Raw genomic sequence first — 24927 nt, 5'->3', positions numbered from 1 at the left:
ATATCCCTCTAAACCTTTCCTATCCATGTACCTGTCCAAGTGCCTTTTCAATGTTGTTAATGTACCTGCTTCAATCACTTCATCTGGCAGCTCAATCCATATACTGACCACCATCTGGGTGGAAAAAGTTGCCCCTCAGGTTCCTATTAAATCTCTCTCCTCTCACCCTAAACCTATGTCCTCAAGTTCTTGATTCTCCAATCCTGGGGAAAAAGACATTAGTACTATGATGTTTAAAAACTACTTTCACAAACAAGCTTGAAGGAAGTTCAACAGTCCTGACCCAGTCTCACTATAAGTACCCCCAGAACACAGTACTGTGGTTAACTCTTAAAGTGACTTAACAGTTGCATAAAAAGCCACAATGTTCTTCTTCTTGTCAAATAGATCCTTGCCATCACTACTGATTTATAGACAAATAGGATGAGTGTGCCAGTGCACAATCATGCTTGGATTAAAAAAAAGTAACTAATAGCAAGGAGCTAGGATTATGTACAAATACCATCAATTGGAACAGTGAGTAAAAATTAAGAGAAACATCTTTAGTTATTATGGTTTCTTCACCCAGATAAGTGCTTATTGAGAGTAGAAATTCTATATGAGATATCAAAGCATTTAAAAGAAAATGATGAGATTTGCAGTAGCATTTATGGTTTCAAATGCTTTTTTTCTTCTGTAGAGGTCTGTGCCTGTACGAGAAGCCAGAGAGTCTCCATTCATGCAGGTTTCCAGATCCACTGACAAAAGAGACACCAAGTAAACAAGAACAACTCACAGCAAGCAATTGTTCTGAATTGTTAACTTTTATACTTAACAGCAAAATAGGACAGTCACACCGAATACGCTTTAACAGAAACTGTCTCCTTCATAGGCAGACTCCAAGAAAATAGAAGTAATATTGTTTATGCTGTAGAAAATGATGGAATAATTTAAGCAATGAGTTCTTCAACAGAAAATCTGCCATGACCTGCTATCACAGTTGGCAAAGAAGTTAGTTAATCCAAATAACTAGCGAGGAGCGACAAAAGAACCAGTCAACGTAAAGTTGGTCTTGAACCAGGTCTTTATATTTTGTACTACAAATAAATAGAAATGAAAGAATTTTAAAATTTGTTCATATGAATGATCATTACTATTTTCATTTAGAGGGTTCATTAATTATAGAAACGTACAGCACAGAAATGGGCCCTCTTGGTCCACTTTGTCCATCCTGACCATGATGCCTATCTATTACTAATCCCACTTGTCTGCATTAGGCCTGTGTCCCTCTATGCTTTTCCTATCCAAATACCTGTCCAGACACCTTCATAAACGCTGTGATTGTTTCTGCCTCCACCACTTCTGGCAGCTCATTCCAGATATTTATCAGCCTCAGTGTGGAAAACCTTACCCCTCAGATTTCTTTTAAATTTCTCCTCTCTCAAGCCCGTGCCCTCTAGTTCTAGACTCCACTGTCCTGGGAAAAGGATTCTGTTTGTCTATCCTTTCTATGCCCCTCATAATTTTATAAACCTTATAAGGTCATCCTTGGCCTCCTATGTTCTGGTGAGAATAAACTCAGCCTATCTAATCTCTCCTTGTAACTACAGCCCTCCATTCCAGCCAATATCCTGGTGAACCTGTTTGGAATCTCTCTGTTGCTACCACATCCTTGCAGTGTGGGGACCAGAAATGTACACAAGTGCAGTCTAACCAATGTTTGTATATCAGTAACATGACATTCCAATTCTTACACTTAAGATTTTTGGACTAAGGAAGCCAAGCATACCAAATGCAATTTTCTCTATCAGTGACACCACTTTCAGGGATCTATGGACTGTACCCCAAGGTCTCTTTGTACATCAATTCTCCCAAGATGCCTGACACTTATTCTATACGTCCTACCAGAATTTTCCCAAAGTGCATTACCTCACATTTATCTGGACTAAATTCCCACCATCACTCTGCCCAACTTTTCAGCTGATCTAGTCCCACTGTAGCCTTGAACAACCTTCACTATCTATGAATAAACAAAATTTCTGCAAACTTACTACTCGTATCACCTACATACTCATTCAAGTCATTTCAAACAACACTGATCCTGTTGGTACAGATTTCCAGTCAGAAAAACCCATCCACCACTACCCTCTGCCTCAAAGTCAATTTTGACAATTTGCTAACGTGTTTTGGATCCCTTGTGCCTTAAACCCAGAAATAAAGTGTTTGTTTATTATAGAAGTTCTTCAAAAGTGCTTAAGGCTAATAGATTAAGAATATGAAAGATGCAAATCAGCTTTAGCTTTTAAATGTTTAAAGTGGGAGTGTGAAATCATTACTGTTCCAGCCTGTTTCAGGGTGATTTACATTGCTCCACTGTGCTTGCATCACTCTAGAGAAGGATGTGATGTGATGATAGCCATTCTGTATTTGAAGCTATAATTCATTTTTTTTTATATAACCTTGTCTGAGACAAGGTTTAAAAGCAGAGTTTGATCAACGTCTCACTTAATGTTTACTGTCTTTCAGGGAATGGTTACCTAATATTGAGACCTTTTTCACCAACCTTTTCTCTTCCACCACCACATCCTGCCAAACCCTTTCCATTGTCAGTTGTGTCAACTCTATCACTGCCAAGGACTAAATTGAAGTGAAATGGGGATCTGGGAGTACATGTGCACAAATCTTTGAAATTGGCAGGGTATGTTGAGTGAATAATGCACATGGAATCTTTGAATTTATAAACACAGACATAAGAGTACAAAAGTAAGGAGGTGATGTTGAACCAGTTAAGCCATAAAGTTTGGGACAGTCTTGTGCAAAAAAACTGTACTAGAATGGTTTCCGTCACAGAGCATGGAAAAGGCCCTTTGGCCCAACTGATCCATGCTATCCAAGACAACTATTTGAACTAATCTCATTTGGCCTGTACCCAGAGATCAAGGATTATAGCTACAAGGTTTTACTGGAGAAATTGGGGTTGAATCTACAGCAAAAAGTTGTGTGTTAAAGGAATAGAGAAAATGCTGGATGCAGTCAGCAAGCACTTGTGCAATGAGGAACAGTTAAGGATTCAGGTCAAAGGCCCTTCATCAGAACTAGGAAAGAAAGAATAGAGTTGATTAGTGTTTAAATTGCTTAATATTTTCAACATTTAAACTTTATTTCAGATAGTCAGTTTTGATTTTCATAAAGTTAAAATGGGATTAGTGTAAACAGTTGCTTGATTGTCAGCATGGACTTAGGTCTTAAGTCTTGTTTCCATGCTGTTTGACTATGAACAGCAACACTCTTATAACTTGCATCCAATTGTACAGAATTAGAATAACATCTAAGTCCAGCAAATCTGGCTCTGTATTTGTGAGTTTAGAAGAATGAGAGGTGATCTAATTGAAACAAAAGGAGGCATGACAGTAGATGTCAAGATGTGTTCACTAGTCAGAATTTCAAACCAAGGTACATAGAAATTTCTTCTTGCAGAGAGTAGTGAATCTCTAGACTTCTCTGCCCCCAAAGAGTTGTGCAAGCCCATTAAGTAATTAAAGATTGAGGGCAGTGGGCTAGGAATAATCAGCCATAGTCACATTAAATGGCAGGCAGGCTTAAGGGATCTGGTGGCCTCTGCCTGCTCCTATATTCCTGAATGTCCTTGTTAATTTGGTGTTCACAATTTGGTCTCTTCTACATTGTAGAAACCAAAATCAGTCCAAAGCTGCCCTGAGCTTCCAGTTGTCTCTGAATTTAATTCTCCACCTCACTCCAACACCTTTTGTTTTCAGCCTCCTATATTACTCCAATGATGCCAGTACAAGCACTTTACAACTTCAGGTTTAACAATTTCAGGTAAACCCCACACCCCTCTCCTTTATTTTCTTCACAGAAGCAGCTGCAGCTTTGTTTCAATTACATTTCAAAATTATTTGTGGTGTTTTGTTCCAATTGCAGGTTTTTAAAACTGGCAACTCTGGTCTGCACCCCATTTCCTCTTCTCTGCAAATTAACATGCATGGTTCTCTTCTCACTAAGTTCCAAATGATTCCGAAGGATCCTTGACAAAACAATTTCCATTTCTCTCCCTGCTGCTGTTGCTGCCCAACCTCCTGAGCACTTGCAGCATTTTTGGCACAGGTTTGATCTTTAGGCAAAAGATGCAAGGGAAAAACTGAAAGAAAAGCAGGTACAATTTAGAAGTCATGTCCTTCTAGGGGTAATCAGTCAATTGGGAAAATGATATGTATGACTATGGGGAAAGATCAGGAGAATAGGATTAAGGATTGTTCCATTCAGAGACCATAGCCAAATGGTCTATGTCACAGCAATTCTGATGCTATTGTACTCTTGCAAATGCAAGAATGATCATAGTTGTCTGCTGTGCATTGCACATTTACATTAATCAAGCGGTTTCAGCCTTGAAAAGGCAGTATGTGTAAGAGCATGAAATATAGATGCAGGCTATTTGGCCTCTAGTAGTGCTCTGGCCATCAATATGGCTAATCTTTACCTCAGCCACTTCTTTCTAAATCCCATTTCCAAATTCTCTTAACACCTGAAAATAGAAATAGACAATACAGGCAAATCCAATGAGGATATTTCCCACCAAATCAAGCCATGAGGCTCAAGATAATGAAACAGGTGGTGGTGGTGTAACCAGGGGATGACAATGGCAGCTTTAGGTGCTGAAGCTCAGTAAACAGTAGACATTTATACACAATGCCCATAACATTTTATAAGCAAACAGTATTTTGTAACAAATTATTGTAAACTGAATTACTTATCAAAAGTTTAATCACATTTTAAAAATTCACTTTAAAATACTTGAGTAACAAATATACACAACAGAACATTAAATACACTGTCAAATTAACACCTCAGGACTAGATGTAGACCAGATCCATATTGAGACAAGATAGCCAAATTCTAATGAAGTCATGATTCCATGGCAGCCATCGCCTGTTGCCTTTGCAGCACTATTTGAATGGAGATTGCTGTGAACCTGTTTAAAAAAGGGGAAAACCCAAGTGTTAAACTTGTGCCTTCACAAGGCAGATGTCATTCAGCCATTTGTTTTCATGCATTTCTACCATTAAATACAGAATCAACTCACCTTTCAACCCAGTGTTTGCCTGTACACTAAATACTACATAGTTGCCAGATGTCTAACAGCTATCCTGCCCACTTCCATAAAAGGCACACTTCTAGTTTGTGCTGTACAGCAATTTTGCCTAGACAAAAGGAAAGCAAGTTAATTTCTTCCCACAGACTTTTTTAAAAAAAGCCAATTCAATGTTGCTGAGCTAGGGTATTATAGTGATGATGCAGTTTATTTCTCATGAAATGAATGAAATGAGCACCCAGCATATCTCAAAATTCAGGAGCAACAACCTGAGCAACGTGTCAGATCATCCTTTCCCTTCACTACTTTGCATTGAGGCACAGTAAAGTCAGCAATGAGGTTTTCATCCATCTCCCTCCCCCTCCATGCTATGTTTGCTTACCTTGGCAGCCATATAAATGCAGTTAGTCAAATGGCATTTGTGTTCAGAGGTTGCAGCTACAGCAAACTTGTGTATATTCCACATTTTAGCATCTCAAGCAGATCAAAACTTGAATGGAAATACAATTTTAAAAATCAGTTTCCTGACTACATACAGCATAAATGCACAAACTCATTACTGTACATGTGATCTTTTTCCTCACTTGTGGTTTAAATAAGTTAAACTAAACATAGGGATATGGAACAGATCAGAGAGCACATGCACTGAAGAACACTTTGAACAAGTACCTTTCAAGAAACAGCAGTGTTTAATAAAGCAGGACAGGTCAGTAGGGGGCTCAGAAACATGCAATGTTACCTTTTGTATTACACTAATAAAGATCAGTGTATACATCTTCCCACTATGCCTAGAGGGTTTGTGAAGGTTCCCAGTCTACCCAGTATCCAGCTGCACAATTTGCAGATTTTCATTTATTCAGGCTGTATCTAGAAGCAACTTTAATCTTTGTGGCTGACTGTACAAAGTATGGAATGCACAATGGTGTTATCACAGAGTGCTTAAGTCATTCAGCATAGAAACAGGCCATCAGCCCACAATTTATGCTGATCATTGTACCTATCTATACTAATCTCATTTGCCTGCATTAGGTCTGCAATCTTCCATGCCTTGATATTGTATTTTAAATAAGTCAGCCAAGTAACAATATGATTCAAGTTGTGGGCCTCATGTACTCTCTCACATGAACTTTATTATGCATTGAAATTGTGTGTTAAGGATCATCTATGTTAAGTTGCAAACTAACACTATTCACCTCAGGAACGGTCAGATTATTTCCATGGTCAGAGGAGCCCTTTGTGCCTGTCCACTAACTGTGGACAAAGGCTTATGGAGTATTTACTGGCTAAAGTCCTTCAAGTGCTAAATCCCAGATACTTTATTACATACCTTGAGATAATGGACAATCTAAAAGCCAGCATGGATCAGAAATACATCATTGATAAAATTCATTATAGTGCCTTGGAATCATACACTGACCCAAAACAATGCCAGGAAAGAACATGAGAATGCTTCAATTTTAGTAAGCAAAATGTAATGTATTCTTCTAACCAATTGGAAGACTGACCTGCTAGATCCAGATTTAGCAATACACACTAAATACCTAGCATTGTTTGTAGCATTTTATTATCCTCCCTGTTTACTAGTCAGAACAGAGGCCCATGAGCTACACATTTACTATCAGCAGCCATTTTAGAGTGCAGACTACGAAGAGAATACAAACACATGGCTGCATGATGTTAATTTTAAACCCACCCTGCACTCCCATCTCAGTCTCACTACTAAGCTTAAAAATAGATTGCAACTCCTCTCTAGTTTTTGCTTATATTTTCCATTAGAGCATCTTGCACTAGAACTAACTGTCCTGTTGGAAACCCAACACATCATACTTTCACTCAGATGCTGAACCCCATGAACCAGGAAACTGAGACTTTTGTCATTAGATCCTTGGTGCCTCAAATTGCCACACACACATTTCTCAACAAGATACCTGGCATGTTGCTTCAACTCCTGACAAACAGCAGCATTCCCCTTATCAGCATTCTTGCCCTGGCCATCAAGGGTGATCTTTTGTGCTCATTTTTAAGACTTTGATTTACTTTCACTTACTAGAGCACATCAAGACATAACCCAGTCAGATTTCTGTCAAGAAAAATATCAATCAAATAGAAATGCAAAAAAAAAGCAACACCTTTTACCACATTAACAAGCCTGGAGCACAATCTGTCCAAAAATCCTAAAGTTCTGGGTAATTGATAATTTATTCAAATTCACATGTAGTGAGAAGTGAGGTACTGTTAAGGGAGTAAGATTAAAGTGTGTGTGCAATCACAATGGTTTGAATGAGCTCATTCTATACTACAAAGCCTCAGCACTATCCCATAATAATATGGTAGAAATGAGATCACTCATGGAATTTTATGAACTATTTTGTTACTGAATTTTACTGTTCTACCCCAGAGATCTGTTAAAGCAATTTTGAACAGGTGAATGCAAAACATAATACCCATGTATTTATCAAATGCCATTGTAGCAAAAAAGCTGCAATTCTGGAAATTCAAACAAAATCCTGCAAACAGTCAACAAATTAAGCAGCATCATTTTCTCTTCCCCATGCTGCTTCAAGCCCGTTTCCAGCAATTTGTTTTATCAAATGTCACTTGAACTAAGCTTTTCGTTGTACATTCCTTCCAATGTTCAAGGCTATGAAGGCTATACATGTAACATGCAGGATCATTACAATGAAGAGAAAAGACCATCTTCAAACATGGAAAGGCTGCTAAGTTTTTCTTTTAACTATTATACAACAGCAAAACGAGAAAAGTTTTAAAAGTTTAAAAAAATCAACACCCTTGTTTTATTTCCAAGGTAATTCGGAGCAGACGTGAGGGGTACTTTTTTTAAAAAAAAGTGGATGCCTGGAGTGTATTGCCTGATAGGATGGAGGAGGCAAATTCTTTGGGGGCTTTTAAGATGGGCTTGGATGGGCACATGAATGAGAGGAAAATAGAGGGATATGGGCATTCTGTTGGTAGGAGTTAACTATGTCGGCACAACACTGGGCTGAAAGGGCCTGTTCTGTGCTGTTCAATGTAATTGAACTGATCAATGAGCCAAGTAGCTAATTGATTTAGTCAGCGAAAGGGGGTAAACGGTGAGTGATTGGTGACCCCTCCCCCAAAACCGAACAATTTCAAAACTCAAAGCAGCTCAAAAATGAAATTTATATAAACGAACGGGAAAACGCAAGCAGTTCCACCACCACTTAAAATATAATGCACACTGTGTAAACAAACACCGCAGTGATCAACTTACAGGTAGGTTTCTGCAGTACGAGTGATCAGGAATGAGGGGAATCCTGAATCGTCAACAACGGTCAATTCACTAAACAACATTTCAGATGAAGGGTCTCAACCCGAAGCGTCGACTGTCCATTTCCCTCCATAGCTGCTGCCTGACCGGCTGAGTTCCTCCAGCGCTGGGTAACTAAACGGCCGCCGTGTTAAGGTAACCCATTTAGAATTGTATGACCGGGATGACCCAAGGCTCTGAATTGCCTGCCCATCATCCCCATTCAGCACCGTCGTATTTTCCTCAATTACATCCCCTAACCTCGGTGGGGAATGAGAAATACAGATACACAACGGCGGGTGGGGTCTGTCTCACCTCCGATGATACAGTGAGTGACTACTCACCATGTCGACGGATGCCGAGCGGATGCAGAGGGACAGCAACCATGGATGGTAAGAAAGGAAAGCGCCCCGCCGCGTCCTGGTGTGTGGATGTCGCGGTACGTGCGCGCTGAGCTCTGCTTGGAACGCGCACGCAGTCCACCCTACGCGGAGTTCGAAGTGCTGTCTGGAAGCCTCTCATTCGAAGGTGGTCCAGGTAGTGTTCCTTGCTAATTGCGATCATCTCTTCTCCAGGGAGAGCACCTCTCCTCGCAGTTCAGTGAAGTCTGAAATTCCTTCTGTGCTAGGAGCCAAGCCATTCCAGAATATTTTAGTGAACCAGGAACAGACTGCATTTACAGAACATCCCTAAGGTAGCAAATTGTCATGGGATTCTCTGCAGGAATCAAATCAAACAAAATTTGTGACTGAGCCACACGATGAGATAGTGGGATGTGATCAAAAGCCGGGGGGGGGGGGGAGAGAAGAGGAGAAAAAGCATTTTAAATAAAGAACTGGAAAGTAAAATCAGAAGCTTACATCAGCAGAAATAGTGACATCTCTTTCTGACAGTAGAGGTTACATTAGCCTACCTTAATAAATGGCTGTGAAGTGTTGACCCAGCATGTCTCTTTTCGTTGTATTGATTCCAAACCATCCCCAATGCTCTCATGACTTGCATCTCATTCTGGTCATATCTTTTTTCCCTTGGCAAAACTGATACAATATTATAAATGTAAAGGAGTTGTGCCAAAATGGCCTGAACTCATTTTCTGCAGTGGCTCAAATTTGAGAGATTCAGTTGATTATGCTGGTTAGGGAAGGCTCATTAAGATGCTACTTTACCCAAATCAACAAGCATTTAAATGAAAATTTGAAATTAAAACTGCAGATGCTAGAATCCAAAATACAAACAGAAAATGCTGGAAATACTCAGCTCAAGCTGTGGAAAGAGAAACCATTAACTTTCAGGCTGAAGCCCTTCATTAGGACTGAGAGGGAGAGAGAAGTCCATTAAGCTGCAGGGAGGATGGGGGAGGGAGAATGTCTCTAATCAGACAAAACCTCAGCTTCTGTCTGGGTATGTTGCAGTCTTCTACAACTTAAAGTACTTGATTTCTGTCTGTATCAATCATCCATCTGTGATGATGTCTCAGCTAGTTTGTTCCCCACCCCTCCACCCCACCCTTTTCCCCCCCTCTGGAAGTGGAGGGTATGTCCAGCCGGACCTGAATCTCCTCCATTTTAAAAACTTCAGTTTGGTCTCCCACTAACCATCTAGAACAAGGTATCGTGCCAATTTGATTCCTTGAGCACTAGTATTATTCTGGCAAGTTATGCTGTACACAGAGACCAACATGCCTGTGATATGGAGGAGTGCTCCAAACTTGAAACTAGGATCAGAACAGGATACTAACACACATTTTTGAATACTAACCTTCTTAGGACAAAAGCCAACATCTCATCACTCCTGTCAGTATACCAGCTTTTAGTGACTTATATAGCTAACACCCAAATTCCTTTGCTCCTCCCCAATTCCTAATCTCAGCATCAAGAAACTATCTCAGATCCAGAGTTATTAACATTGTAATATTCTTATTTTGTCTTTATTGCTTTTAAACCTGCTTTCATCCACACAACTGTCTGCTGATGACAGGAAACAGAACTTGTCAGAAATGAAAGGCTCTACAGAATAATCTGCCCAGCAACAGAGTTGGTAAAATAGAAGCAAAAAAGTCCAAACCTACTGATTAACAGAAGAACCACAGGTGTCATTCAATAAGACACTTAAGGAGATCCTTCATAACATTCCCAGGACAAGGAACCAATTACCCTCATTTTCTCTGTGTGATCCTTAACATTTCATTTATAAAACCTCTTAAGGCATACTCTCAGGGCCAAGAATGATCTGCTTCCACTCCAGGAGTGTGGGTTCTGAAAGGCTGAAGGGTCCCCAGCAGGCCTTGACAACATCCCATGACAGATATTTCAGGGACTTGGGGCCTACAAGAGGGTTAGGATCACTAATGTTCAATAGACCACAAACTTGGTGTCAGGTGTAAATTGTTCATCTTCAAGCATACTTGTCCTCAATTTATGAGGCAGTGGTGAATTTTGTCAATAATGTCTTTTTACTGAAAAGTGGCTCAAGAAGTGGAAATTGATCCATGTTATGGATCTACATTGTTGGTGGGCAATATTCTGAGGAGCATGAGAGCACACTGAGTACCCATGTCTTCTGGATGTTTAGTACAAGGCTAGTCCTTTTGTATACTTAGTGAATGGGTCAATGATAGCTTGGAGCTCAGGCTCTCAATGTGTACCTACATAGGCATCAAATCGAGGTCTGATGTTGGGAGTGGGTTTGTACTTAGTCTTATTAAAATTAGTTGCAATGAACAAACTACCAGTATCAATTTTTTTTTAAACAATTGACAATATTCAAAAAGATGACAAATTAGTTATTTGGAAACTCAAGTTTTACATTGAGAATTCTTGAGGGCATTTCTACAGCAAGGATTTTGAAAAAAGGTTGATTTAAAATGTTTGGGGTTTTAATTATAAGAAGTTTTTTTTCTACTAAAGAACAAACAAAAATTAGAAGCAGGAGCAGCCATTTGACCCTTTGAACCTGCTCCATCATCTGATCTTCTACCATTTTCCTACACTATCCAATTATGCCTTGATATCCAGAAATCTATTAATTTCATTTTGATTTAACTCAATGACAAAGCATCAGGAGTAAAGAATACCAAAGCTTTACCACCCAATGAGGAAGGAATTTCTCCTCACCTCAGTTCTAAATGGTCTTCCTCTTAGATGGAGCTTATGACCCCAGGTTCTAAGCTCCTCAGCCAGGTGAAACATACTCCCTGCATCCACACTGAACCCTTCATGAACTTTGCAAGTTTCATCTTTTATTCTTTAAACTTGAGAGAATATAGGCCCAGTCTACTCAAATCACTCATTTGGCAAATGTGCCATCCCTGGAACAAGTCTAGTGACTTTCCTTTATGGTAAATAAAAGCTTTAGGCAAGCAGGCCATAACTGTACATATTACTCCAAGTGCAGTCTCATCATAAGAAATAGGAGCAGGAGGCAACTATCTGGCCTATCGAGCCTGCTCCTCTATTCAATAAGATAATGGAGGATCTGGGTGTGGACTCCGATCCAGTGACCTGCCTCTTCCCCATAACCCTTAATTCCCCTACTATGCAAAAATCTGTCTTAAATATATTTAATGAGGTAGACTCCACTGCTTCCCTGTGCAGAGAATTCCAGATTCACTACTCTTGAAAAAGCAGTTTCTCCTCATCTGTCCTAGATCTATTACCCCAAATCTTGAGGCCATGTCCCCTAGTTCTAGTCTCACCTACTAGTGGAAACCTTCCTGCCTCTACCTTGTCTATCCCTTTCATAATTTTGTTTATACAAGATCCTCTCATTCTTCTGAATTCCAGTGGGTATCATCCCAGGTGAATCAATCTCTCCTGATAAGCTAACCCCCTCATCTCCAGAATTAACCTGGTGAACCTCCTCTGCACTGCCTCCAAAGCCAGTACATCTTTCCTCAAGGAGACCAGAACTGCATGCAGTACTCCAGGTGCAGCCTCACCAGTACCCTGTACAGGTGCAGCATAGCCTCCCTGCTCTTAAATTCAATCTCTAGCAATGAAGGCCAACATTCCATTTGTCTTCTTGATAACCTGTTGCACCTGCAAACCAACCTTTTGCAATTCATGCACAAGCAATCCAAAGTCCCTCTGCACAACAGCATGCTGCAATCTATTTTTTCTTCCAAAGTGGATGACCTCACATTTATCAACATTGTACTCCATCTGTCAGACACTTACCCACTTAACCTATCTATATCTCTGCACTCCCCATCCTCTGCACAATTTGCTTTTCCACTCAATTTAGTGTCATCAGCAAACTTAGATACACTACACTGTCTTCTCTTCCAAATCATTAATGTATATCATTAACAGTTGCAGGCCCAGCACCAACTCCTGTGGCACCCCTGACTGCCAACCAGAGAAACACCCATTTATCCCAACTCTACCTTCTATTGGTTAACCAATTCTATCATGCTAATACATTACCCCCAACTCCATACATCCTTATCTTATGAAGTAGTATTTTATGCAGCACCTTATCGAATGCCTTCTGGAAATCCAAGTATACAACATCCACTTGTTCCCTCTATCCACTGTGCTCATTATATCCTCAAAGAACTCCAGTAAGTTTGTCAAGCAGGACCAATCCTTCCTGAATCCATGCTGCATCTGCCTGATGGGAGTATTTCTATCCAGGTGTCTTGCTATTTCTTCCTTAATGATAGCTTCAAGCATTTTCCCAACTGAAGACATTAACCTAACTGGCCTATAGTTGCCTGCCTTTTCCCTACATTTTTTTAAAAATAAGTGGCATGATATTCACTGTCTTCCAATCTGCCAGGACCTGCCCAGAGTCCCAAGGATTTTGGCAAATTATCACAAGTGCATCTACTATAACTTCCACCATTTCTTTCATTGCCCTGGGATGCATCCCATCAGGACCAGGGGGAACCTGTCTACCTTTAAGCCCAGACAAGAAATTCTGCAGATGCCAGAATCTGGAGTAATACAAAGTATTGGAGGAACTCAGCAGGTCAGGCAGCATCCATGGAGGGAAATAAACAGTTGACATTTTGGGCAGAGACCCTTCATCAGGACTGGAAAGGAAGAGGGCAGTCTTACCTGCCAAGTTCATCCAGCACTGTATTTTACCTTTAGGCCCACTAGTTTGCTTATCACTTCCTCTTTAGTGACAGCAATTGTATAGAGGTCCTCACCTCCCATTGCATCCATAACATCTCTATTTGGCATGTTAGAGATGTCCTCCACTGAGGACAGACAAAAGTCATTCAAGGTTTCAGTTATTTCCACATTACCCAATATTAATTCCCCCTTCTCATCTTCCAAGGGATCTATGTTCACTTTAGCCACCTTTTTCCACTTCATACAATTCTAAAAACTTTTACTATCTGCTCTTATATTTTGTGCTAGTTTACTTTCATAATCTATCTTCCCTTTCCTTATTGCTTGCTTAGTGGTTCTTTGTTGGTTTTTTAAAGTTTCCCTAATCTTCCAGTTTCCCATTACTATTGGTGACTTTGTATACATACACTTTTAGTGTGACAGCCTTTTATTTCCTTGGTTATCCAAGGCTGGCTCTCCTCACCCTTGCTTTAACTGGAATATACTTTTGTTAAGTAGTGATAAATCTCTTCAAAAGTCTTCCACTGTCCCACCATATAGCCTGTGTTCCCAGTCTATGCTAGTCAACTCCTCCCTCATCCCATTGTAGTCTTCCTTGTTTAGATATAATACACTGGTTTTAGATTAACTATTGCACTCTCCATTTGTATGAGAAATTCAATCATACTATGGTCACTATTTCCAAGAGGATCCCCAACTACAAAATTGTTAATTTTACCTGTCTCATTGCACAGGATCAGATCCTAGATAGCATCTTTCCTGGTAGGTTCACTAACATGCTGTTCAAGAAAGCCATCACGATGCATTCTATGAAGTCCTCCTCAAGACTGCCTCGACCAACTTGATTTGCCCAATCTATCTGGAAATCCCCCATGACAACTGCCATTCCATTCTTACATGCAAGAGACATTTCTTGGTTTATTGCCTGTGCCACTAATTTATCATTCAGTGGCCTATAGACAACTCCCACCAGCGACTTTTTTCCCTTTACTATTCCCAATCTCCAAAGACTCAACATTCCACTCCCTAGATCTTGTATTGTCTCTCACTATCGCCCTGATCTCATCCTTAATAAAGAGCACTACCCCACCTCCCTTACCTTCCTGCCTATCCTTCCATATATCCAATACCCTTGGATATTTAATTCCCAGTCATCTCCACCCTGCAGCCACATTTCTATAATGGCCACTAAATCATACCCCTTTGTATGGATTTGTGCCACAAGTTCACCAAACTTGTTTCGAATACTACAGACATTCAGATAGTGTCCTTATATCCATTGTCATTTTAGAATCTAGTAACCTGTGTCCTTTGCACTCAACTTTTCTGTACACCACTTCTCTTTTCTTAATTTTGCTGTTCTCCGCTTTTGCTTCCCCTTTTCTTTCTGCATGGATTCCCACCCCCTCCCCCCCCACCATTATTAGTTTAAACCCTCCCCAACAGCACTAGCGAAAATTCCCCTAGGACATTGATCCCAGTTCTGCCCAGGTGTAGACCATCCAGTTTGTACTGGTCCCACCTCCCCAAGAATTGGTTCCAATACCCCAGGAATCTGAAACCCTCCCTCCTGCACCACTGCTCAAGCCACATTCATCCTAACTATGCTGCTATTCCTACCCTAATTAGCACATATCACAGGTAGTAATCCTGAGATATTACCTTTGAGATCCTACTTTTTAAATCTAGCCCAAGCTCCCTAAATTCTTGTAGGACCTCTCACTTTTTTCATACAAGGTTGGTACCTACATGCACCATGACGACTGGCTGTTCACCCTCCCCTTCCAGAATGCCCTGCAGCTGCTCAGAGACATCCCTGACCCTTGTACCCAGGAAGCAATGCACCAACCAGGGGTCCTGTTTGCAGCCACAGAAGCTCCTGTCCATTTCCCTTACCATGGAATCCCTACCACTATAGCTCTGCCACTCTTTCCTACCCTCGTGCACAGCAGAGCCACTCATGGTGTCATGATCCTGCCTACTGCTGCCTTCCCCTGATGAGCCATCAGTATCCAAAGTAGTACATCTGCTTTGGAGGGAGATGACCACAGGGGTCTCCTGGACTACTTTCCTGCTACTGCTCTACCTGTCAGTCACCCACTCCCTAGGCCTTTAAACTACAGTGTGACCAACTCACTAAACATGCTATCCACAACATTCTCAGCATCACAGATGATCCAAAGTGAATCCACACACAGCTCCACTACCATCATGCAGTTTGTCAGGAGCTACAGCTGGACACACTTCCTGCACATGTAGTCATCAGTGACACTGGCAGCCTCCCTGAGTTCCCACATTGCACAGTAGGAGCATGACACAGGTCTGAGCTCACCTGCCATGACTAAAAAACTTTGAGGGGAAGTTAATGAGACAAAAGAAGAATAAAAACCTACCCTCACCTTAGTTTTGCTTACCCTCCTCACCAAAGCCCAGTGCTCACCAGAGCCCACACTTAAACAGCCAGCAGTACTTTGACTAGACAACAAACCCTCTCAAAATGGCTGTTCCTCATGACCCAAGCTTCTTTTTATTAGCTGCTGATAATTAGCTAATTAGCCAATCACCTATTAACTAACAATTAGCTGACTTCCATCTTAAATTCCTGTAAGTGAAACTCACAAGCAAGCAACAAGACTCACCTCTTTTTCAATTCACCCACTCTCATCAAGGCCCCATATAATTGCAGTAGTTAATACATAAAAGGTGTAGGGGCTGAATTCGTTTTCTCCAAACACCGTGTATAGTACTAAGTTATTTAGCCTATCTTGTTAAATAATAAACACCATACACTTTTGACTGAAAATCTCTGGTCCCACACAATTGGCAGGAGTTGTCTGCCAGGCTTTCCTTTGTGGTTGTGATCACAAAGGAATAAAAACAGAAAATGCTGGAAACACTCAACAGGTCAGACATCTGTGGAAAGACAAACAGACCTAGCGTTACAGGTCACAGACCCTTCATTGGATCCAGAGGAATGTAAAGGTGAGGAAGGTACAGCAGTTAGTGCTGCTGCTTCAGAACACCAAGGACCTATTGCTCAATCTTAACCTTGGGTGCTGTCTGGACAGAGGTTGCACATTCTCTCCTTGACTGTGTCGGTCTCTTCCAGGCCCTCTGGTTTTCTCCCCATAGCTGATGGTGTGCTGGAAAGTTAATTGACTACGGTAAGTTACCCCTCTGTGTGGGTAAGTGATGAAAGAATCAAAAGGGGAATTGATGGGCACATGAGCGAGAATAAGTTGTAGGGATCAAGGGAAAATAAGAAGAGGGAATGGGACTGATGAAATTTCTCAACTGGGAGCTAGCATGGATCAAATGGACCTAATCGTCACCTTCTGTGCAGTAGTGAGTGAGCATGGTTTAAGATGAGCAAGGTAAAAGAGATAAATTGGAAATCCCATCAGAGCAGAGCTTCTTAACGCTAGGAAAAGAAGCACCCATTAACAGATTTGTAGTAAAGTCTGTTACCTCTTTAAAAAGGATATAAAGGATGGTAGTTAGCAGTCATTTTGTTTAAACAGAGCAAGGTAACCTAATGATTTAGGGAGACGTAGCTGATCATTGTATATTATTAGGATGGAACTGATTGATTTAAATGAGTCTGATTGTAATTCTTCATCTGGATGTTCACATGCTGTGAAGTAAAGTAGCTTAATGAATGAAATCCCATCTTACCACATTTTTCTTTGGTTCACTTGTAAAAAGATTGGAGGCAGGAATGAAGGAATCTGTGAAGAATTGCTTTCATGCTTCCCTCTCTCTCTATTTACATTTGTCTCATCCCTGTTTATTTTACTCTATTTCTGTTTTTCTTTCTCTGCCTATATTTTTACTGCTCTCTATCTGCTGCATGCCAAAGGAGGAAAATAGTAAAATGTAGATCAACTGCTCCCGTAGGAATAGCTCTGACATGTGAAAACAAATATTCACGCGTGCTGTGCCTTACCAGCAGTATTTCCAATGCCTCTTCACTTGAACTAGAAACAAAAAAAGCCTGAAGAGGAAATCTAAATCTAATTGCTAAGCTACTTCCAAGGGCTAATCATCTTGGTAAGGGACTGGAGTCAAACATAGGCCAGGCTGGGTAAGAACAGCCTTAATAGGTTTTTACAGTTCAAATGCTTCTCAGTCACTTATTGATAACAGATTTTTATTTTGACTACTTTCAGCTTTTCTTCATTGGTTCTCTGTTTGTTTTCATTGGGCTGACCTTTTTTTCTTCATTCTTTCTAGGGTAAGTAAGTCATCATTTTATCCCAACAGGGATAAAGACCCCCTTTTCCTCGCATTTCATCCCACCAGCCTACATATCCAACACACCATTCTCCGCCACTTCCGCCACCTCCAACGGGACCCCACCACCAAGCATGTCTTCCCCTCCCCACCCCCTTCTGCCTTTCAGAGGGATCAGTCTCTCCACTCCTCCCTTCCCACCCCCACCCATCCCGCTCCCAGCCCGAGAACTTTCCACTGCCCCCTCCATAGGTGCAACACCTTCCCCTACACCACCTCCATCCACGGACCCAAACAGTCCTTTTAGGTGAGACAGAGATTCACCTGCACCTCCCTTAATATCATCTACTGCATTCGATGCTCCAAGTGTGGCCTCCTCTACATTGGTGAGACCAAATGCAGACTAGGTGACCATTTCGCAGAACACCTGTGCTCCGTTCATAACCGCGATCTGCATCTCCCCGTTGCCAGTCACTTCAACTCCCCCTCCCACACTGTCACTGACATGTCAGTCCTCGGCCTCCTCCACTGCCAGGAGAATTCCAAGTGCCTCATTTTCCATCTTGGAACCTTGCAGCTTAATGGCATGAACATGGAATTCTCCCACTTTAAGTAATCCCCACCACCCCCCCTTCCCCACAAACCCACCCCCACCATGCTTCTTCTCTTCTTTTTCCTAGCCTATCTCTTTTTTTCGAGCCCCCCTTTTTTCCCCTTTTTCCCCTTTCTCTCCTTACCTTTGACCCATCCCCTGGTGAATCTGCTCTCCCCTCTTCCCCTGCACCTGCCTATCACTTACCTGCATCTACCTTTCACCACCTTGTGCCCACCCCGCCTCCTGTCTTTTGTCCACCTATCACTGCTCTGCTTTTCCCTCCTATATATTGGGTTCCCCTTTTCCTATCTTCAGTCCAGAAGAAGGGTCCTAACCTGAAACATTGACCGCCTGCTTTTCTCCACGGATGCTGCCTGGCCTGCTGAGTTCCTGCAGCATCATCGTGTTTTTCGTCTAGATTCCAGCGTCTGCAGTCCTTTGTTTCTCAAATCATCATTCTCCCTTGCTACCTCTGTGCACACTGACTACGTGTGTCCTCTTGACTTCACCTTGCAATACTTTCCCCCATGTTTTTCTCCCTGCCATCTTACTGGCACAGTGATTTCCCCAGCCTCAATCTTCTCCTAAAGCCCAGTAATTCATGCCTCAGACAAGGTCAGCCTCTCATAGAGTCATACAGCACAGAAACAGACCCTTTGGCCCACTATGTCCATGCAGACGATCAAGTACCCATCAATACTGATCCCATTTACAGTCAACATGTATTCCCAGCATAGTAGTGCTGCAGCCTCACAGCTTAAGCGATCCGGGCTCGATCTTGACCACTTAATTGGTTTCTACCCCGGTAGCACCAGTTTCCTTTCACATCCCAAAGGAGTGCGGTTACAGATAACATTGTAGTCCATTGGCATTGGGATTGTGTGAGCAGGAAGAGTAGTGCATTGGCAACTGGCCTTGGGAGGAATGCATGAGCATAATGCCTTGTATGGTATTGTAATTGATTATACATCTAAATTACTGATGTCTGCTTTAGATGCTGATGGCTTCCATTATACTTTTCTTTCTCTCAGCATGCTTTTCCTGACCTCCCTCTGTCTTGCTGGTCTATCTTCTCTCTCCTTCCATGTCTATATGTCCTGGCCTTAAGTGCCTTTGCCAGTGACATTTCCTGTTGTCTGTAGGCACGCTGTTTCTTCATCTTGCAGCAGGAAATTGTTTTTCAGAGACAGTTTAGGATCAGCTTAGAGCAGAGAGAGGGAATGCATCTGCTAATGATTTCAGGCTGCCAGCACTTGCCCCTGAGCATGTGAGAAAGGAAAAGCCATGCACTCACAAAGTGGTAAACAAAATACCATCTGGCTTTTAACTCTTCATGGCTTGCTGATTTTCAGACACTGCATGAATGAAATTTGTTTGGAGCAATGGCACAAGATAAGTGATAGGAAATCCGTGGACCATTTCATACTCTGCAGATCATTACAACTACCCAGCAGCTTCACAGTCATTTTTACCAATTCACTGATTTCCAGATTTTTATTCGAATTGATGCCATACAGGGCAATGAGATTCCAGCCACATAATCTTGTCAAAATGAGAGATAAATATTGGCCGAGACAACAACAACAATAACTTGCATTTATATAGTGTCATTAACACAGCAAAACATCCCATGGTGCTTCATAGGGGCATTATCGATCAAGAATATTGATTACTGGAGGCCAGCCAGAAGTCTAGAGGTAATATTCTTTGAATATTGTAATGAGGCATTTTATGTCTACCTTAGAAGGTAGATAAGATCAGATCTTTATTAGTACATCCAAACACACTGGGGGCAGCCCACAAGTGTCGCCACGCTTCCGGCACCAACATAGCATGCCCACAACTTCCTAACCTGTATGTCTTTGGAATGTGGGAGGAAACCGGAGCACCCGGAGGAAACCCACGCAGTCATGGGGAGAACGTACAAACTCCTTACTGACAGTGGCCGGAATTGAACCTGGGTTGCTGGTGCTGTAATAGCGTTATGCAACTATTCATCTTGCCTGAAAGTTGGCATTTTCAAAGGTGTAGAAAACACTTCTCTCCTTGTATGAGTCTCGTCAGAAGTGATATCTTCGGCCGAACCTTCTGATTGCTTCAGGGGGAAACATTGCGGAGCTAATGAGCTGTGGAATAATTGGTTCTGGTTTCTGACGTGTTGTAATATAAGATAAGATAAGATTTCTTCATTAGTCACATGTACATTGAAACACAGTGAAATGCATCTTTGCGTAGAGTGTTCTGGGGGCAGCCTACAAGTGTCACCACGCTTCCGGCACCAACATAGCATGCCCACAACTTCCTAACCCGTACGTCTTTGGAATGTGGGAGGAAACCAGAGCACCCAGAGGAAACCCACGCAGGCACGGGGAGAACGTACAAACTTCTGACAGACAGTGGACAGAATTGAACCCAGGTTGCTAGCGCTGTAATAGCGTTACACTAACCGCTACACTACCGTGCCTGCCCTAATATAATCAAGATGCTATGTAAATGCAAGCCATTGCTGTAGTGAGTTTTGTGGAATTAAGAAGGAGTATTATTGTGGACATCACAACATATTCCCTGGGCAGGGGTTTGGTGCTACATGGGATGCCTGAAAAGGAGACATCAGTTGTTGTGAACAAAGCACTTTTCACTTGCAATTTCTGAAGAGTTTGCTAGTGCCACTTGTGCAAACACCTGAATGAGGTATGACTATACCTTGTCAGGACAATGGAATAGTACATTACCATGAGGAAGAAGTCAACATGCATTCTTGGAAGGGACAAGCCAGCCAACTACACGTTTGCACATGAAATGGGCAACCGAGGCCAATGAACAACACTTCATCAGATCGTCCTGATCATTATACGTACCCTGTGGCTACTATTTTCATATTAATAATTCACAAGTGCAGAGTATGGATGTACTTCAATATACTGTACATACTTGTAAGTCCTTACACTCTGGCCCCACTTCAGGCTGATGACACAACAGCCCTTTCTGCAGAAGGGTCTTTTATCACTCCCATTTCTAATTCAGGTTGATAGCCACTTAAAGTGATTGCAAAGACTGTCTCCAGGTTGTGCACATCCATAGGATTGAATATAGAGGCTTTGAGTTCAATTTTTGCAACACAGGGTCTCCCTTTGAAACTGCTCTGCACATTTGTTCACTCTGACAGAATTCAACACAGTTTATCACACCCATACCATCCAGTGTCTAATCATTGAATTGTATACTGCTGAAACAGGCCCTTTTGGCTCACCTTGTCCATGCCGACTACACTGATCCCATTTGTCTGCATTAGGCTCAGATCTGTCTTTGCCTTTCCTATCTAAGTACCTGTCCAAGTGTCTTTTAAACATTGAATGGGGAGGCTAAATGTTCTGTCTGCACAGTGAAGTAATAGTCCAAAATATTTCATGAACTATCAACTGACAATGTTTCTGCTGATGCACTGAGTTACCCACCACGGGATATTCCCCAGCAGATACAACAATATGTCACCAGTGGAAGACATGGTTGAGTTTGGTGCAAGCCAACTTGGAAGGACAGGTGGAGGAAAGAAGAGCAGCCAGAATATGTGTCACAAGTGACAAGTTTAGAAGAATACTGAAAAAATGCTGGAGGACCTCAGCAGGTCAGGCAGCATCCATGGAGGGAAATAAACAGCCGACGTTTCGGGCCGAGACCCTTCATCAGGACTGGGAAGGAAGACGGCAGAAGCCAAAATAAGAAGGTGGGGGGAAGGAGAGGAGCACACACAGGTAGGGGATAGGTGACTTCATGTGATAGGTGAGTCCAGGTGAGAGGGGGAAGGTAGTGTGTGGGGGAGGGGAAGAAGATGTAATAAGATGAGAGGTGATAAGTAGAAGAGGGCAAAGAGCTGAAGAAGGAGGAATCCGGTAGGAGAGGGCAGTGGACCATGGAATAAAGGATGGAGGAGGGAAAGAGAAGAGATGGGCAGGTCCTCAAGGCGGGGAAGGGAGCCACAGGAATAAGGGAAGACAAAGGAGTGGGGGGGGGGGGGGGTGGGGCGGGGCGGAAAAGAAGGGGGAGGGTTACCAGAAGTTGGAGAAATTGTTGAGGCCGTCAGGTTGGAGACTCCCAAGGCGGAATATGAGGTGTTGTTCCTCCAGCCTGCATCTGGCCTCAACATGGCAGTAGAGGAGGCCGTGGATAGACATGTCAGTATGGGAGTGGGATGTGGAATTGTAGTGGGTGGGGGCCACCGGGAGGTCCTGGCTGTTGTGATGGATGGAGCGAAGGTGCTCAATGAAGCGGTCACCCAATCTGAGTCAGGTCTCACCGATGTAGAGGAGGCCACACTGGGAGCACCGGATGCAATAAGTGACATCCTCGGACTCGGGTGAAGTGTTGCCTCACCTGGAAGGATTGTCTGGGACCCTGAATGGTGGTGAGGGAGGAGGTGTATGGCAACTTCCGCCACCTCTAATGGGATCCTACCACCAGACACATCTTCCCCTCCCCCTCCTCCGCTTTCCAAAGGGACCGCTCTCTCCGTGACTCCCTTGTCCTCTCGTCCCTCCCCACTGATAACCCCCCTGGCACTTATGCCTGCAACCGCACCAAGTGCTACACCTGCCCTTACACTTCCTCCCTTACCACGATTCAGGGCCCTAGACAGTCCTTCCAGGTGAGGCACTGCTTCACCTGTGAATCTGAGGGTGTCATTTATTGCATCCGGTGCTCCCAGTGCGACCTCCTGTACATCAGTGAGACCTGATGCAGATTGGGTGACCGCTTTGTCGAGCACCTTCGCTCCGTCCGTGGCAACAGCCAGGACCTCCTGCTGACCAGCCACTTCAATTCCACATTCCACTCCCTCACTGACTTGTCTATCCATGGCCTCCTCTACTGCCAGGTTAGAGGAACAACACCTCATATTCCGCCTTGGGAGTCTCCAACCTGATGGCCTCAACATCAATTTCTCTAACTTCGGGCAACCCCACCTCTTCTTTTTCTTCCCCCCCCCCACCCCCCCACTCCTTTGTCTTCCCTTATTCCTGTGGCTCCCTTGCCCCACTTTGATGACCTGCCATGGTCCACTGCCCTCTCCTACTGGATTCCTCCTTCTTCAGCCTCTTCTACCTATAACCTCTCAGTTTATTACATCTTCTCCCCCTACCCCCTAAATTCCCCCTTTCACCTGAACTCGCCTATCACCTGCCTGCGTGTGCTCCTCCCCATCCCCCCCCCCCCCCCCACCTACTTATTCTGGCTTCTGCCCTCTTCCTTTCCAGTCCTGATAAAGGATCTCAGCCCAAAACGTTGACTGTTTATTTCCCTCCATGGATGCTGCCCGACCTGCTGAGTTCCTCCAGCACTTTTTATGTATTGCTCCAGATTCCAGCATCTGGAGAATTTTTTGTGACAAGTGTAGAAGAGATGGTTTTCGGTGGGAAAAGTGTGAGAATACTCCAACAACCAGACCATGGAAGATTGCCAAAGTGGATATAGGAGGATATTGTGGAAGTGCTTGGATGAAAATGTGGAAAGGCTTATGCTATCAATTGGTACGTGCAAGCAATGCCCGAGAAGAAGACATTCAAGAACATGACTTGCAGGAGTTAGAGTTACGCCCGAGTCTCTGGTGCTGTAAGGCAGTGGTTCTACCAGTGGCACAGTGCTGTGGCAGGTAGAACCACTGCCTCAGAGCACCAGAGACTCCGGTTCAATCCTCACTTTGGGTGCTGGCTGTGTGAAGTTCTGACATTCTCCCTGTGACTGCACGGGTTTCCTCTGGGTGCTCTGGTTTCCTCCCACTTCCCAAAGACATGTGGGTTGGTAGGTTAATTGGCTACTGTAAATTGCCCCTGGTGTAGGTGAGTGGTAGAATCTAGGGGGAATTGATGAGAATAAAAAATGGGATTAATGTAGGGTTAATATAAATGGGTGGTTGATAGTTGGTGCAGATTATGTCCTGCATCACTCTGAGATTCTATGGTTCTGTGTTGCTTTCATTGTTGAGCAGTGAGTGGGTCAGAGGGAACACAGACGGAAGAACACACTGGGGAGGTAATCCATCAGAATTGGGGGAGTTCAAAATGGACGCTTGAGGATGGTCAATAACACCTTTGCAGAAATTTTAAAAACCCATAGATGGATTTACTGAATTTACCATTGATAACTATTTATATGTGATTTATTTAACCTGGTGTATAACACCCTGAATGTAAATGGTTACTGAAGATAAAGTTTAATATTTGGAGATAATGGAAATAAAAAAAACAGAATACCCAATATTTCTGTTTTTAAGCTTAGATTTCCAGCATCTGCAGTACTTTTGCTTGAGGGTGCAAATACTTGGTGATTTACATGGGTTTGTTAGTTTTCTTTTCAAGGTTGAAGTAATATATTTGAGTTTGAGGGCACCTTTAAGTGTGTGCAACGTGGTATGACTTGTGATGCATTGTTGTACCAACACTGCTGTCAGATTTGTTGATTCTCTTCAGTAAAGGATGTTTGTTGGTAGCTCTATCCCTGTTACACGTCTTAATGAACACCAAGGAACCCATGAACATTGCAAGGGGAATAATATTTCTATTAAAATAAAGTGCAAGGCATGGCATTATGTGTGCATGCAATAATATTAGCAATAGTGATTTTACATATCTGATGCAATCATATTTAC

At 42.5% G+C, this 24927-nt stretch overlaps 1 long non-coding RNA gene and 1 other non-coding gene across 5 annotated transcripts; both read right to left on the bottom strand.

The window, feature by feature from the left end:
• Nucleotides 1–784: 784 nt before the first annotated feature.
• On the bottom strand, nucleotides 785–9077 carry LOC127585725 (uncharacterized). 4 transcript variants are annotated; one of them, XR_007958584.1, is made up of 4 exons: nucleotides 8343–9077; nucleotides 5081–5198; nucleotides 4844–4969; nucleotides 785–4138 (listed from the first exon to the last, which is right to left on the bottom strand). It is a non-coding gene; the product is annotated as an uncharacterized LOC127585725 (long non-coding RNA). The 4 variants fall into 4 exon arrangements; XR_007958566.1 differs by having other exon boundaries at nucleotides 785–4969; XR_007958572.1 differs by having other exon boundaries at nucleotides 785–4969; nucleotides 8723–9077.
• LOC127567594 (small nucleolar RNA SNORA5) lies at nucleotides 6635–6761 on the bottom strand. Its single transcript, XR_007955932.1, has one exon. It is a non-coding gene; the product is annotated as a small nucleolar RNA SNORA5 (small nucleolar RNA).
• Nucleotides 9078–24927: the final 15850 nt, after the last annotated feature.

The sequence above is a fragment of the Pristis pectinata genome, chromosome 2 (assembly GCF_009764475.1).
Source record: "Pristis pectinata isolate sPriPec2 chromosome 2, sPriPec2.1.pri, whole genome shotgun sequence".
Classification (NCBI taxonomy): Eukaryota; Metazoa; Chordata; class Chondrichthyes; order Rhinopristiformes; family Pristidae; genus Pristis; species Pristis pectinata.
The sequence above is the reverse complement of the archived record's forward strand: the minus strand, read 5'-3'. Positions and strand labels throughout refer to the sequence as shown.